Source organism: Brassica napus, chromosome C2 (genome assembly GCF_020379485.1).
Source record: "Brassica napus cultivar Da-Ae chromosome C2, Da-Ae, whole genome shotgun sequence".
Lineage (NCBI taxonomy): Eukaryota > Viridiplantae > Streptophyta > Magnoliopsida > Brassicales > Brassicaceae > Brassica > Brassica napus.
Genome location: NC_063445.1, coordinates 28219753 through 28236177, shown reverse-complemented (window position 1 = coordinate 28236177; position 16425 = coordinate 28219753). Strand labels below are relative to the sequence as shown.

Genomic DNA, 16425 nt, shown 5'->3' with positions numbered 1-16425 from the left:
TCCTCATTGTTCACCGTGGGGAGATGAACCTCAAACCATTGTCTTGCATCATCTTTAATTTTCTCCACTGTAGCCTCAACTGCGTACTCTTTACCTTCAAACTCAAAAGCGTTATTATTTTTCCATAGCATCCAAAGGACCCATGGGAAGATACGAGTAAGAGCATCAGGGAGCTCCTTATTCGATTTGATTTCCAGTAGATAGGCAAAATTCTCCAGTAAAGATCGATTCTCAAAACCCCTGGGAGGAAAAGGAAACCCAATTTGTGCCCATAGTATCCTCGCAGCCGGACAAGAAAATAAAATATGATTAATCGATTCACTCGAGAAACCACATCTTTGACATCTTGAGTCAACCTTCATCCCCCTAGCAATCAACTCATCTGTCACTGATAGTGCATTAGATAAAGCTTTCCACAAGAAAATGCGAATTTTTGGCGCTGTATTGACCTTCCACACTTTACTCCTGAGCTCATTCAGAGAAGGTCTTGCCAATGCCTCCTTGCGAACCTCCGACTGATCCAAAGAACAGGCTAACCAATACCCCGACTTCACTGTGTATGCTCCCCATCTGTTATGCACCCACTCATAAGCATCCTTCTCCCCCATAGCCGGTTTCTGTTTCAAAATCAGTTTTATATCCGCAGCAAAGAAATTTTCTTGTAGCTTTTCCATGTCCCATGTCTTTGTTTGAGGGCAAATCAGATCACAAACCCGCAAGTCCAGATTGAAAAGGACAGGTTTCCTCAGTGGTGCCTTTGGAACTTCATCAAACAGCCACTTATCCATCCACACATTGATATCCTCCCCTGATCCAACATCTCGACGAAGTCCTTTTTCCAACAGTATCCGACCAAAAAGAATACTCCTCCAGGCATAAGATGGTCTAGATCCCAGACTAGCCGATAAAAAATCACCATTAGGATAATACCTGCTACGCAGGAACCGTGCGCATAAAGAATCCAAGTTCATAAGCAATCTCCACCCTTGCTTGGCAAGCAAGGCTTGATTAAATTTCTCCAAATCTCGAAACCCTAAACCACCATTCTTTTTCTCAAGGCACATCCTCTCCCAAGAAACCCAATGGATTTTCTTTTTTCCTTCTTGAGCATTCCACCAGAAATTGGTCATTGCACTAGTTAGATTCCGACAGGTGATCTTAGGTAGCTTAAACACTGACATAGCAAACACTGGCATTGCCATAGCCACAGCTTTGAGTAAAACCTCCTTCCCCCCTGCCGAAAGAAACTTGTCATACCAGCCATGAAACCGGGACCTCATCTTCTCGTGAATATACTGCAGCATCTCCACCTTTGATCCGCTAAAACATTCCGGTAACCCAAGATATTTCCCTGTACCTCCTTCATTCGCAATCCCAGTCATCTCTTTGATTTTGGTTCTTATACTGTCTCCAATCTTCTTCCCAAAAGTAATAGCCGACTTGTTAAAGTTAATTAACTGGCCAGATATCTCCTCATACAGCTTCAAGACCTTGCAAACTGCATTACCCTCAGCCTCCTCTGCCTTTAGAATTAACAAGGAATCATCAGCAAAAAATAGATGATGAACTGATGGCCCTTGCTCAGAGAATTGGATACCACTTATTTCTCCTCTACGTTCCGCCTCATTGAGCTGATGTGATAGCCCTTCAGTACACAGATCAAAAAGAAAAGGAGACAAGGGGTCCCCCTGTCTCAACCCTCTCCCCGGACGTATCATCCCTTGAGCTTCTCCGTTAATCAAAACAGTGTATGTAACAGATCGCACACAGAACATAATCCATTGACGAAAAATCTGATGAAAACCAAGGGCGTTGAGTCATCAAGATAGTTCCACTCAATTCTGTCATATGCTTTTGACATATCAGTTTTAATTGCCATGAATTCCTTAGAGATTCTATCATGTGATCTCAGGCCATGAACCACCTCATGTGCAATAATGATATTATCTGATATCAGTCTCTCTGGAACAAACGCAGACTGGGTAGGCGACACAATAACTTCCAATAGAGGCTTCATCCTAGCAACCAAAATTTTCGAGACTATCTTATACATGACCGAACATAGACTGATAGGACGTAGATCAACCATTAGCGTCGGGTTTGGTATTTTTGGAATCAGGCATATTTGTGTGAAGTTCCACTCCTCTGGAAAGACACCGGTGTGAAAGAAATTCTGAACTTCTCTCACCACTTCAGGGCCGATGATCTCCCAATACTGTTGAAAGAATAATCCATTCATCCCATCACAGCCTGGAGCACTCGATGGTTTGATCGCAAACACTGCAGCACGAACATCTTCCTCAGTCACCTCCTTGATCAATTTTTGATTCATTTGCTCTGTCACCTTTGGTTCAAATCCGGTGAAAAAACCGTTGGTCTCAGAAACACCATTTGATTTGAAAAGCTTCTCAAAATACTCTGTTGCTACCTTCCCCATCTGGTCATTAGAAGAAGCAACAACACCTTCATCATCAATAAGCTTAGTAAGTTGATTCCGTTGTCTACATGCTTTCACAGATGCGTGAAAAAAACTTGTATTATTATCTCCAACTACAAGCCACTTATCTCGACTCTTTTGCTTCCAAAAATCTTCCTCTTCCTTAAAGGCTTTGCCAATCTTGAATTTCAGATCTTGGATCAGCACAAAGTCAGGTGAAGTAGAGGAAGTTTCCAGCTCCAAAGCATCCCTCAGCTGCTGCATCATCACACATGAGTTCTGATTATTCACCCTCTTCCACCTACTCAGAGATTGTCGAACAGCTCCAATTCTCTTCATTAAAGACATACTTCCCAGACCACTCCATGTCTCCTGTATTGTCTCAGCCACTCTAACTTTACCCACCATCCTTTTGTCGAAACGAAACGCCCATTTTCTTTTCTCATGTTGATTAACCAAGTTCACCATCACCGGCCTGTGATCCGAACCTAATTTCTCCATAAACTCCTGAGACGCTTGATAAAAAACTCTCCTCCACTCCTTATTCGCAAAACATCTATCCAGTTTGCACTGAATATATTTTTGGTATCTCTTCCCCGCCCACGTGAAGGCATCTCCCACACCAGAGATCTCAGCCATCTCACACACTTTCAACATATCAGCAAACTCCTTGAAAGATGTATCACTACGTTTAGGGCCACCAATCTTCTCCTCGTTATTCAGAATTTCATTAAAATCTCCCACCATACACCAAGACTCCTTACGGCCAGCACCCAACCTCATCAGACGTTCCCACACCTTCTCTTTCCCTATCTGACTCGGTTCACCATAGACGAAGGATACACAGAAACTATAGCCTCCATACGAGATTGCACAGTCAACCACATTCTTATCAGCAAACTTCACAACCACACTTACTTCCCGCTTCCACAATAACGCCAAACCACCACTGAGCCCATTAGGCTCCACCTGAAACACTCTATCATACCCTAAAGACACTTGCAGATCACCGACTAACTCCGTTTTTGTTTCGTTTCCATAAGAAAAATCATCTCTGGGAAATATTTTTTACGTATTTCTTTGAGATGGGAATTGTCAAGTCTTGAGACTGTCCCAATCCTTGACAATTCCAACTCATTATCCTCATTACTGATCCGGCAGTCCCCCATTTGGGACCACCTCTGAGTTAGTACGCCTTGTGATTTTTGCATAATTCCCTGCTACTTCCTCTGCCCTTCTCTTAGTAGCCATATTCTCTTGTGTGTCCTCTTCACCTTCTACACCAATATTTTCAGAGCCTGTTGGTTTGGATTTGAAAGTTCTTTGTCTCCTTGGAGGACGTCGACGACCACCGCCCTTTGATCTTGAAGTCCCGGAAGAGCTAGCCACGGTGTAACCCGCACTAAAACCCGTTGAACATTCAATAGATCCACTTGGTGTTGAAAAAATCTGATCCTTCCCATTCGAATTAAAATTCCCGCGTGAAACATCACTCGTTCTGCTCCCTTCTTTCTCCTCTCTAGCCTTCTCGCAGTCCTTTCCGGAATAGTCAAATATCAAACCTTTCTCCCTGTTCACATCTAAAATGACAACTGGAGCCGGCTCTAGCCTCAGAAATTCTTTTTGACCCCTAGGATTCTTCTCCAAATCCAGGATAGACTGTCTCACGCGTTCTTCCCGCACCCGCTTTTCACCACCATCTGCGGCCCGGATATACTCTCTCATGTTCTGCAACACATCAGGATTGATTTTCCTTCTTCCTGTAGCCCTATCAATGGCCACTTGGTCATCAGACAGAACTCCATAGAGGGGGTCATTCTTCTGAATACAGTGTTCACTGCTCTGTTTCGCTGCCACAACTCTCTGTCTCCTTGCATCAGATTGCTCCCTTCTCGCCTTGATAAGCAAAGGACATTTATCTTTTTCATGGGTCAATCGCTGGCAGTGATAGCATCGCTTCTGAATCCTCTCGAAATCATAACGAAGAGTAACAGAGCCACCTCCAGGTAAATTAATAACCTTCTCCTTTCTCACTGGTCGTGACACATCAAAAAACACTCTGACCCGCACATAGTCATGGCTTTGAGCTTTGTTTGGATCAAAAGCAACCACATCCACCCTCCCGATCAAATCCCCAAAGGCTTCAATAGCTTCTGCAGTATAGTGATTCACCGGAATATTTCGAATCTGCACCCACACCAGCAAATACTTTAGGTAATCTTCAGGTGGCTTCTCTACCCACCGATCAATCACAATGCTCCATTCATTAAACGTCCACACCCGTTTCCTCATCACTTCTTCAAGGTCATGTTCGAACTTGAACACAAACTGGAAAGTCGTTTTCGATAGAGCAATCCCTTTAACTCTATCATATACTTGCCACTTCCTTGGCATATCCAAAATGAGATCACTGATCTTTTGACTTTCTGGGTTTAAAGTTCTTCCCATTATACTCATCTTATTCCTCTCCACAGCGCTGAATTGAGGTAAATCCGGTAGGTTAAAAGGTACCTCCTCCTCCTCCAGTGACATGGACTCAAAAACTTTCTCAATATTCATGAAGAAAATATCGAGCGTTTATCTCCAAACCCTTAGTTCTTCACAAACCACCCCCAATACTCAAAGACGGCTACCGAAAACCCTAGTTTTTTTGTGAAAAACACTATATTTGCTTAAGTCTTTACCCAAATAATATAGATTTTTTGTTTATGATAGACTCAAAAAGAGGAAAAAATCTCACCCGTAAGCCCCACTTCCCTTATCAAGAATATTCTCTTGAAAGAGTAGAGAGAGAACACAAGCCCAAAAGAGGGTGTAAAAATTTTGTTAAAACTGAAAAACAATGTTTTGTTATGATAACAGTTCAATTAATTATGTACACATTTATTGTTCACGAAAGTTCGATAAGGATATTTAAAAGTCGAACTACAGCTCACTTAACTTCAAAACTTGAAATATATGTAATTTAAATTATTTTTCCTCGTGTACCATTTCTAACGGGCCGGGTTAAACCGGATCCAATATACTACTCCCTCTGGTCCCGAAAGTAAATTTTTTTAAAGTGTTTACGCTTATTAAGAATTATGTGATTTTCTCGTGCTCATCAACGGATATAAATATTTCTAAAGTAAATATACTATAATAATTTATTGCTATTTACTTTTAAATTAATTTATAATTTGTATCCATCATTTATATTTATAATATTATATTATTTTAATAATACATATGATTTTATATATGTTATATATATCTAATCGGTTTCGTTATTTTTAAAGTCGATTTAGTTATCATTTGGGTAATTTTGATTGCATCTCTGAATTCAACTATAATATTTCTTATTCTAAATATATTAAAATTTTGATTAATTTTTTATTTGCATTTAGGTAGTTGTTGTCTTAGATATGTAAATATATTTTATGAAGATTATGTATAACATAAGATATATTGTGATTATAATAAAATAAAAAAATAAACTAAAGTGTCTGATTTAAAATTACATTAATTAATATAACGATAATATTCTAAAGTCTCATGCATATATATAAATTTTAAAAAAGAACTAAATTGTAACAGCTATTTAATATTTTATTTCATTTTATATGTTTTGAGCTGTCCTATGATTTATATTTATAAAATAAATTACTATTCTTATAAAATTATATATTCTTATTGTAGTTAAATCTATGATTTTAGATATAACTTGGATTAGTCGAGTCACTCATGTTGTGAGTATGTTGAGTTACATACATTCTTTCAAAGTCAAAATGAAGTATAATTATTTATTATTATAATTAAGTCAAATAAAATCAATTTTATTTATCGTTTAAATGTGCAAGTATTTTTATAATATTTATCAGATTATGTGTTGATGTTTAAAAAAGTATATTATAAAATAAAGCGATGTCCAATAGGAAGTTAGGTGATACATTTTTGGAAGCTCATGAACATATATTAATATTTACAATAATTAAAATATTTTATAAATTCTAAATAAATTTATGTCTTTGATTTATTGAATTGAAACTGAAATTTATTTTAAATAATTTTAAAAATGAGAATTCATATTTGCTTTGGTATTTTGATTATGAATAAAAACATAAAATTTTTTAAAAAAATTAATATTAAGTAAAAAATTACTTTAATAATGATAAAATAATATATCAACCTCGTTAAATTATTTTGTAACTATTTGATCAAACAATTTTTTATTTTTTATTTTATTTTTAGTTTTTTTTAATATCTCTTAAAAATAAGTAGTGAACAAACTTGTGATTGTATTTGAAAATAATATTATATAAGTAAAATATAATTTATCAATATTTTTTTGCTGTAATTGGAAGATATTATAATCAACTAAATATATGAAAAATAAATAAAACACTTCAATAATATTAATTATAAACTATTTTAGTTAATTAAACATATATCAGTTTATTTTACTTAATTATTTTATGTAATCATCTAAGAAAATAGATAGATATCTAAAAATATTTCTATTACTTTGAATTTTTTCGTATTGTTTAAAATTATGTTTTAAAAGAAATATTATTTCGTTTTCTAGTATCAAGATTATCTGTGTAAATTGTTTTTGATGAAATCACATTATATAGAAATTTATATTTTTCATCTAAGAAAATATAGATATAAAGAAAGTATTTTATTACTTCAAAAGTATATTTTATGTTATTTAAAAATATTTTTTAAATGTAATAATATTATTTTGTCAACTTTCCTTTTTTTTTGAAATCATACTATATATACATATTTTCGTTTTTCAACTCGTTTTTAGCTTTATTAAAAATTTCCTTTTTTATTATATGTATATGTTTTTGGAAAAAATTTAAAAGGAAGCTAAATAAAAAAATAAATAATAGTATTTAATATTTTTAATTCATTAAGGGTATCAGTGTAATCAATCATCGTGAGAGTTACTGTGAGATCGACACATAGGAAACTGACTTATCTTTTAATATTATAGAGATTCAATAAATATTTATAATTTAATTTTTCTTTTACTTTATTAGTAACTTTTCACCAATGAAATTTAATCAATTCAAATATTTTCATTTAATGTTTCTTAAAATGTATAAAAAAGTACCTTAAACATATAGAAAATTTATATTTGTGGAACAAGTAAAAAATCTAAAATATCTTACTTTCGGGAACCATTTTACTTTCGGGAACGAATGAAGTACTTTGAATCTCGACTCTCGTCGCAACCTGCGTGATTATTAATTGCTTGCGTTGATTCCATGTAATAACACCCACGCCTTAAATACAACCATTGTCTGTTGTTGTACTCTACTGAGACGCATTTAACGTGACAATCATATTCTATCAGTGTAATAATTCGATCGTACGCCACAGCGAGTACAGATGGGTTTGTACGGTGTGTTACAATATACATTAAAAGGCCGGATAAACGAAAGCCCATTAGGCTAAAAAGAATTCATCTCTAACACATTTCTCCTACGCTTGAGCAAAGCCGCAACGGCTTCTCCGTACATACAATCACCGAAGCCGAACGCCCCCGTCGCCAGCTCAGCATCCTCGTCATCAGAAGCCACACCACTCGGCCTTACGACAACGAGCGTCGCCGCCTCTAAACAAATCCCGCTCTTCAGCTTCAGCGACGGCGCGTTTCTCATACTCATCCTCACGTTAGGAACCACCGTGCGTTCCCGCGACACTTTTTCATCCCCACGCGCCTCCGTCTCTCTGTATTCTTTCATCCCCGCCGCGTCCATCACCACCGCACCTTCCCCATCTCTGTCACGCACGGTCAACTTCTCCATCTCCTTGTGCTCCTTCACCAAATCTCTCATCTGGTAGTGGCGCGTGGAAGCCGCCATCAACGCGCTGATCGTCCACACCACGCGCGTCTTTAAACCAGAGACGAACTCTGAATCGGTCTCCGCGTCGCCGTCGATTGCTAAAGTGTTGACCGTCGCTGAACGGAATGCGACGATGACGCAGCTCTTGAGACTCTCCCCGAACTCCGCCTTCCACTTAACAGCAGCGCCTTTCTCCAGCTTGAAATCTCCGCCGTAGAACTTCACATCCAGGTTCCGGATCTGGTCAAACCCGGCGAGAATCTTAACCGGAGTCAGGATTTTAGCGGGTTTGGAGAAGATTGGGAAGAATCCGTTGACAGATTTGAACAGTGAACGGAAGAAGCTAGTGATCGCTGAATCTTTCTCGGAGTCGGATTCTCCGATCTGATCGAGTTGGAGAAGGAGCGAGTCTGACTCAGTGGCCAGCGAGTTGAATCGTTTCGAGACGGAACGACATCGTATCAGCGTTTTGACGTCACGGACTTTGTTCAGAATGTCGATGACCCACAGGATCGGGAATCGCATCAAAAGCATCCATGATCCAAACCTTCGGGTCGTTTAGAGAGTCTTCTCACTGTCTTTCTCTGTGTTCTCTTCTGATTTGAGTTGAATAGGTTTTAGACTTTAAATAAGGAAACAATTCAAAAGGCGATATGATATTTTAATTCTCGGCATGTGGGACCATCATTGCCGTTGGGTTTATGATATTTAAATAATAAAGAACGATAAGTACGGCTTCCTAATTGTTTTGATCTTAGATATTTTATTAAGAGACATCAACCATTGAGATGCTCTCTATCCAGGCGACATCGTCCTTGATCGATGGTTTAAACCTACTCTAAGTAATTAAGATTTTTTTAAAGACAATCCGAGAGCTTTAAATCAACTTTTTAAATAAAATGTGAACCTGTAATTTTATGGCAGTTGAATAATTCGGGTTTTCGAAACTTCGTATTTTTCTTCCATTTCAATAAAACATACTTATTCTACTAGTTTCATAAAAAATACTTGGTTCCTTGCTTTAGGTTCATAAATATTAGGAATGTGATTGGCAATTGCCGCAGATGCTCTCCACAACCATAATTATATATGCAGTCTTAAATCTACGCCAATCTTGATTTGTATTTTTGTTTTAAAGTTTACGGTCATTTTTTTAAATCCACAACACTTTTTTAAATTCATGTGTTTATAATTTCTCTGCAGGGACAAATACCTCAAATTTAAAGATTTTTTAAAAATTAAAAATCTAGAGCCAAACCAAAAAAAAATCACAGCAATATTTCTACAGCCAAAAAATGAAATCACAGTTCTTACCAATCAAATTCTAAGTTGCTAGCTGTTACTTAAAAAAAATTAAGAACTTGATTGACATCAAAAAAATTTAGAAGTGGTGAATGTTATAAATATATATTTATGATTCATTTCCAAAATGTATTACCTATTTTTTTTTTTCAATCTACCTTTTATTTATGGCAAATCTACAAAATATATTGGGTAGTTCTAAGCAAAAAAATCAGCCAAAATTTAAAAACAAATATATTTTATTAATTTATTATAAAATAATTCATTTTAGACAGTAAAAAAATTAGTAAAATTATCTAGATTTATTTTGATTTTATTGGATTTTATTTTATTCAAGTGTTTAACTTGTTGAGAAGAAAACCTTAAAAATAAAGAAATAAAAAAAAGATTCTCAAAGCCATCAAAAGATCACGTTAAGAGGCTTTGAAAAAACAAACATCTCAAGAGTAAAACTGAAACAGTTGATGGTTGAAGGCTTTTGCAAGCTTTGAGAAAAACACGGGAGGCAAAAGCCTCATTGGCTTAAAATTAACTGAGGACTGTGAGATATGGAAAATTCCCAACAGCCTTCAAGCCAACCAGCCAATCGGTGCCCAAGTCTATATATACTGAAAACGAAAACAATGAATGACTATCTAGCTTCTAAAAGTCATTTGTTAAAAATGATGAAGTGTGAAATTTTAGCATATGTATTTTGCCAATCAAGAGATTTCAAATCATCAGCAGAGACATGAGCTTTTGAAGATGCAAGATGTGTGCCCTGAATTAGTCGTTGACATAGTTGCTGAAGCAGACGTCGTGGTGAGTGGTGAAGACCATGTGGAGTCAAGGTGCTGACCTGAAGTCGTGTAGACTTGGAGAGCAAGAGAGTATCTTGGAGATATGGAAAGATGAATAAACTTGAGGAGCAAGTTTATGACTTAAAAAAAGAGGAATAAGTGCATTCCAAGAAAAAGAAAGTTTCACTTATTGTTATGGAAGATGTCCATACATGTTGCCTTGGAGACTAGGGTTTCGGGAACGTGGAGAATAAACTATAAGATAGATATGGGGTCGTCTGTATAGAGACAGAGACACAAAGGCTGATCTTATAGAGATAGAAAAGCTCTTGGAAGTGTTCTTAGGTCGTGCTGAAGCAGTGGCTGAAGTACTTGCCGGAAGAGAGACATAAGCGGGTAGCTTAGGAATCTTTCAGTAGCAGTTGTTAGGGTGTAACTGACAGTGTAAATCTGATTAAGTAGAACTTGTAATAGAGTGTACAATGCGATTTCTAATAAAGCATAAGTGTTGCTTGTAGTTGTTTTGTCTCTTTGATTTACCTTCTGCAGTACTATTGTGGTGTCATCTTTGCACTAACAAGTGGTATCAGAGCAGGGCACCTAAGTTATCGGTGTAATCCTGAAGGTGAAGATGGACACAATTGTTTCGATACAGAAGACAATCATGTCGAACGCAGACCAGTATGGTCATTGGAAAGCTCGCATGAAGCAGATAATTCGAGGAATCAATGAAGATGCGTGGACAGCTGTGGAGATTGGTTGGGAGGAGCCTACCATAGTCACAGGAGATGAGAAGAAGACTAAGCCAAAAGAGGATTGGTCAGAGGCGGAGCGCAATGCATCAAAGTTTAATGCAAATGCGCTTTCGGTGATTTTTGGAGCCGTTGAAGCAGAACAGTTCCAGCTGATTCAGGGGAGTACTTCGGCTAAATAGGCGTGGGAGATCCTGCTGAATTCGTTTGATGGAGATGAGAGTGTCAAGAGGACACGTCTAGATCATCTTGGGTCGTAGTTTGAGAATCTCAGGTGGTCTAATAATGATTCTGTGGCGACCTTCAGTGCCAAACTCAGTGGTATAGCGCATGAAGCATGTGTACTTGGGAAGAAGTACAAGGAGAAGAAGTTGGTAAAGAAGTTGCTACGCTGTCTTCCAATGAAGTTTGGAGCTCATAAGGCGGTCTTGAATATGACCACAAACACGGATGAGCTCAAGTTTAACAAGCTTGTGGGTATGTTGAAGGCAGAAGAGATGGAGACAAACAGTAGTTCAGTCTCTACGTCAGGTGGTGCATCAACGAGTATAGCTCTTGCTGCTGACAAAGATGGAGTTAGATCTCCGAATGTTGAAGATGCCATGGAGATGTTGGCTAGGAATCAGTATGGTCGCCAGGGAGGTGATCGTGGCAATAGCAGAAGAAGAGAACGTCTTAGATGCTATGATTGTGAAGGTGTTGGTCATATAAAGGCTGACTGTCCTAAGTGTTCTGAGTGTAGAGGTGTTGGACACACACGGCGTGAATGTCCAAACTCAAAGAAGAAAAAAGGAGTTCCATTGCAGTTGTCTGATGATTCAGAGTCTGAGAAAGATGGAAAAGTGATGAAGAACCTTGTTGCATTTGGTGCACGCAAGGAGGAATCTAGTGAATCCTCGGATTCAGATATTGGTACAGATGATGAAGAGTATCACGTGCTGTACAACAAGTGGTTGAATCTCAAGGATCAGAATCTGAGATGGGAGAATGTGGCTCAGAAGAAACCAAGTTGCTTGAAGAAGTGCTGGAAGAACTTGCGATTGTAAAAGAGAAGAATGAGTCTCTAGAGCAGGAGGTTAGCAAGTTGAGGAAAGTCCAGCAGAAGGGGCTGTCACATTTCGTGCAAGGGAGCACATCAAAAAGTGGAGCCAAAGAATCTTGTCAGGAAGTACGTCGGGACGTACGACAAGGAGTACGACAGGAAGTTCTACAGCGCGTAGCTGTGAGTAACAAGCCGAAAGTAGTACATCAGTGCAACAACATAAAGGTCAGACATGAGTTTCTGAAGCATGGTTGTGCAGCTGTTACAAGGAAGGAGACTGATCGGTGCATCAGCAGCTGTGTCAGGCCAAGCAAGAAGCAACATCGGATGTGCTGTTGGTTCTGTGGGAAGGTTGGACATAAGAAGGTGGAGTGTTTTGCTCATGAGAAGAGCAAAAACATGACCAAGAAGGTGAACAAGACGTTCACTAAACCCAAGAGGGTTGAAGAGGTGTCCTTAGCCAAGAGTGGCTTACTTGATGAGATCAAGGATGAGATATCAGAAGATGGATGCAGCTCTGGTAGGAGTGATCTCGAGGTTGATCAAGAAGCACCAAGTCTGGAGCCAGGACACGAGGTTGTTTGTGGCACAAAGGGGAAGGAAATCGAAGTGCGTCAGGAAGTGGTGCGAGATGATCTTCAGGGGTGTGATAGTGAAATCACTCCAAGACAATAGCAACGAGTACAGAGGGCACTTGGTGTGGATGGGGAAGGGCTCATGGTCAAGAAGACGACACATGAAGGAAGCCAGGTCCTCAACAGAAGCTGGTATAAGGGTAGTTCGACAGGTGCGTCAGGTCGTGATGCAGTACTTGTTATTCCACTGCAGCAGGGGCTGTGTCATGATTATACATGAAGAAACAGATGGGTGGGTCTGTAAGGCTTGACATCTAAGCACCTGTTTTAGCTTAGTATGCAATCAAGCAGGGAGAGAATGGTGATGTTCTGGGGGAGAAAAGCATGGTGTAGTGCACATCTCGTGGGGGGAGAAAAGCACATTTGGTATGAAAGTTTCCAGGTGAGGAACATGGTTGCAACGTGGTTGCTGAACCAGAAGAGTGTTGTGCTTGATCGACACACAAAGCTAAAAGGGGGAGATTGAAGATGTTAGATGTCTGCCCTGAAATAGTCGCTGACGTAGTTGCTGAAGCAGACGTCGTGGTGAGTGGTGATGACCATGTGGAGTCAAGGTGCTGAGTTGGAGTCGTGTAGACTTGGAAGCAAGAGAGTATCTTGGAGATATGGAAAGAGGAATAAACTTGAGGAGCAAGTTTATGACTTAAAGAAAGAGGAATAAATGCATTTCCAAGAAAAGGAAAGTTGCACTTATTGTTATGGAAGATGTCCATACATGTTGCCTTGGAGACTAGGGTTTCGGGAACGTGGAGAATAAACTATAAGATAGATATGGGGTCGTCTGTATAGAGACAGAGACACAAAGGCTGATCTTATAGAGATAGAAAAGCTCTTGGAAGTGTTCTTAGGTCGTGCTGAAGCAGTGGCTGAAGTACTTGCCGGAAGAGAGACATAAGCGGGTAGCTTAGGAATCTTTCAGTAGCAGTTGTTAGGGTGTAACAGATTGTATAAAACTGATTAAGCAGAACTTGTAATGGAATGTAAAAGGCGATTTCTAATAAAGCATAAGTGTTGCTTGTAGTTGTTTTGTCTCTTTGATTTACCTTTTGCAGTACTATTGTGGTGTCATCTTTGCACTAACAGCTTTATTATTCAGAACTCGGTAAAAAAAATCTTAAAAGCTAACTTAGAGATTAAGCTTGTAGAAAACTTAAATGGTGACAACGTCAGTACAAACTATTAAACTTTCTTCAAGATGTGTTTCAATTGTTCTCCTTAGTGTTAAGTTTAGTTTTTTCATTTTTTGCTTCTTGTTTAGTTTTTGGTCTCTCTGCTTTGTTTGGTCTTCGTTGTACTTCTGTGACAAACGAAAATATGTATAAGTTTAACATTTCAACCCAAATTTTTTTATTAAATATATATAACCATTAACACTAGGTTACTTTACGTATACTGATATATAGGTTTATCGTTAATGTATTCACAAGAATAAATCGCATTTTATACGATTTCTGTTCTATTCTATCATATCTTCGATTATAAATTTATGTTCCAATTTATAATGTTTTTTAAAGAGTAAATTAATCATTTAATTATATTATATATATATATATATATATATATATTACATATTAGAATATTATATACTATATAGTTCTAAAACTATAACTAAATATTTAGTTTTTCTTTAATATCACTACATGGCGTTAGATTATCAAATATATATATATATGTATATTTTTTTTAGGGCTTTTTGCAAAAGTGACTCAAAACTTGGAGTCAAACAGAAAACTAACCTTTTCTTTTGACTCCTTTTTTTTTTGAGATTTTAACCCCACACCTGCATTTTATCTACGAAAATGCCATTAACATTTTTTTTTTTTTTTTCGAAAATGGCTTCTTTACTGTCTCAACCTCATCTTCTTCAAGTATTTACAATATTGCCACTGCAATGAATAGTGGCAACAACCTTGTACGAACTGTTTGGAGCTTTTAATGCCCTTTAATGCACGTAAATCTCTTTACACTCTCTCTGTTTCAATTGTTATGAACTAAAAACAACATTTCTTTCACTTTCTCTCTATATTCATCCAAAAAACTCAAGCTTTTGATTCAAAATATGGGCTATGGTTGACAGAGCCATATTTCTTTCGTTTTTACTTACGGTTGCTTTCGTTTGAGGTTCTGGGTGGTTGGAGAAGACCCTGTGTGCAAACGAAGTCATCTCACCTAGTTTAAGGTACGAATTTGAATTTTTTTTCAAGATCTGTTCGCGTAGAAGACTTACTAGTAAGTCATCTGTATGTAGAAGACTTACTGATGAGTCTTCTGGTCAAACGGACGACTTAAATTAAGTCGTCCAGCTTTGTTTGTTAAAAAAAACACTCCAGACGACTTATATATACGTCGTCTACGAGAAACGGGCTAGTTTTGCATTTGACCGAATCGTGTCAGATCTTTGACTATTTCTGGACGACTTATAATTCAGTCGTCTCTGGGAAAGTTAAAATTTTAATATTTTATGAAAACTTGACGACTTACGTGTAAGTCGTCCTAGGTTAGTTTTGTAATTGAAAAATAAAACTTCATAATTTAACTTTAACCAGACGACTTAATATAAAGTCGTCCCTCCAGAAGACTTAATTTAAAGTCGTCCGGGGAAAGCAAAGTCGTCCAGAATTTTTCCCAATTTTCTGGTCAAACCTTGCTTATCCCGGACGACCTTAAATTAAGTCGTTTAGCTGGACGACTTTCATCTAAGTCGTCTGGAGAAAGTTAAATTTCAAGTTTTATTTTTCAATTACAAAACTAACCTAGGACGACTTACACGTAAGTCGTCAAGTTTTCATAAAATATTGAAATTTTAACTTTCCCAGAGACGACTGAATTATAAGTCGTCCAGAAATAGTCAAAGATCTGACACGATTCGGTCAAATGCAAAACTAGCCCGTTTCTCGTAGACGACTTATATATAAGTCGTCTGAAGTTTTTTTTTTAACAAACAAAGCCGGACGACTTAGAATTAAGTCGTCCCTTTTAATTTTCAATTGCAAAAGTGACCTCTTTAGACGACTTACCTTTAAGTCTTCTGGACGACTTAATGCTAAGTCGTCTGCGGCAATGTTTATTGAACTTCTTCATTTTCTCTATGTTTACTAATGTGTTTTATTTTGAATATTTGCAGATGATTTTTCAGTTACATGCAGTGTATGGAGAATGGTTGTTGAGAGATTTCCGTTGGGATTTTGTGGTTGATGATCTCAAAGGAGCAAGATTGTTTTTATTGAATGAAGATTCAACACATGCTGAACTTGTTGCAATGGCTCAAGAAGATTATAACCTGGACATGAGAACAGTGAGTGTGGAGATTAGCTACTCATTACCAGCAGAAATGATGATGGCTCCAGGCAGTCTTCCCATTCATGTTACAAGTGATAGACAAGTTCGAAACTTGCTGGAGATACTCAAAACCCATAGAGTATGTCTTTGTGTATCAAGCCGCAGCAAGGTCGAAACGGTTTCAGAGAAAAGGGATATTGATGAAGCTGGTGAATGGGAAAAAGATGTTGGTGATAATGATGAAGCTGGTGAATGGGAAGAAGATGTTGGTGGTGATGATGAAGCTGGTGAATGGGAAGAAGGTGGTGATGATGAAGATGTTGGTGATAATGAGTTTGTTGAAGATGAAAACCAAGATGGGG

At 37.7% G+C, this 16425-nt stretch overlaps 1 pseudogene; it reads right to left on the bottom strand.

Moving 5' to 3' along the window:
• Positions 1–7754: 7754 nt before the first annotated feature.
• LOC106416589 lies at positions 7755–8827 on the bottom strand (annotated as a pseudogene).
• Between the last annotated feature and the right edge of the window lie 7598 nt (positions 8828–16425).